The 427-nt window shown below is 48.5% G+C and overlaps 1 pseudogene; it reads right to left on the minus strand.

The window, feature by feature from the left end:
• Positions 1 to 427, minus strand: part of LOC112551931 — a 145,559-nt pseudogene that overhangs the window by 136,713 nt on the left and 8,419 nt on the right.

Below are 427 nucleotides of genomic sequence, written 5' to 3' on the forward strand. Positions count from 1 at the left end.
GCCTTTCCCACCGAAAATTTGAATGATTGGCAAGACATCTGGAAGATGTTGACTAAATTTGTACGCCTCCTGTTAGTCAAGCATACTAAGTCCCACCATCCGGATACTGATCCAGTACATCAGATCACTGATAAGCTTTTAGAAGATCCACTCCGAACTGACATAGTCTTGCCTATCACATCTACCTCCGGCCCTGAGGTAAACCCATTTCTCGCGTGGCTTCACAAAAATCGGGGTCACCCGGGACCACGAGTTTGCCGCCAACGTTGGTCCCGAACCATTACAGAGCCGGCTTCATACGGAGCTCGGGGTGATTGGGAAAAGGTAGCTCAGGCTTGTGAGATCTGTGCTAAAGAAAAGTGTCATAAAACCAAGCATCAGATCGGAGCTTTCGACTCTTCGCAGTTTCAGGCAGGAAAAGTTTGGC

The sequence above is a fragment of the Alligator sinensis genome, unplaced genomic scaffold, assembly GCF_000455745.1.
Source record: "Alligator sinensis unplaced genomic scaffold, ASM45574v1 scaffold976_2, whole genome shotgun sequence".
NCBI classification, from domain to species: domain Eukaryota; kingdom Metazoa; phylum Chordata; order Crocodylia; family Alligatoridae; genus Alligator; species Alligator sinensis.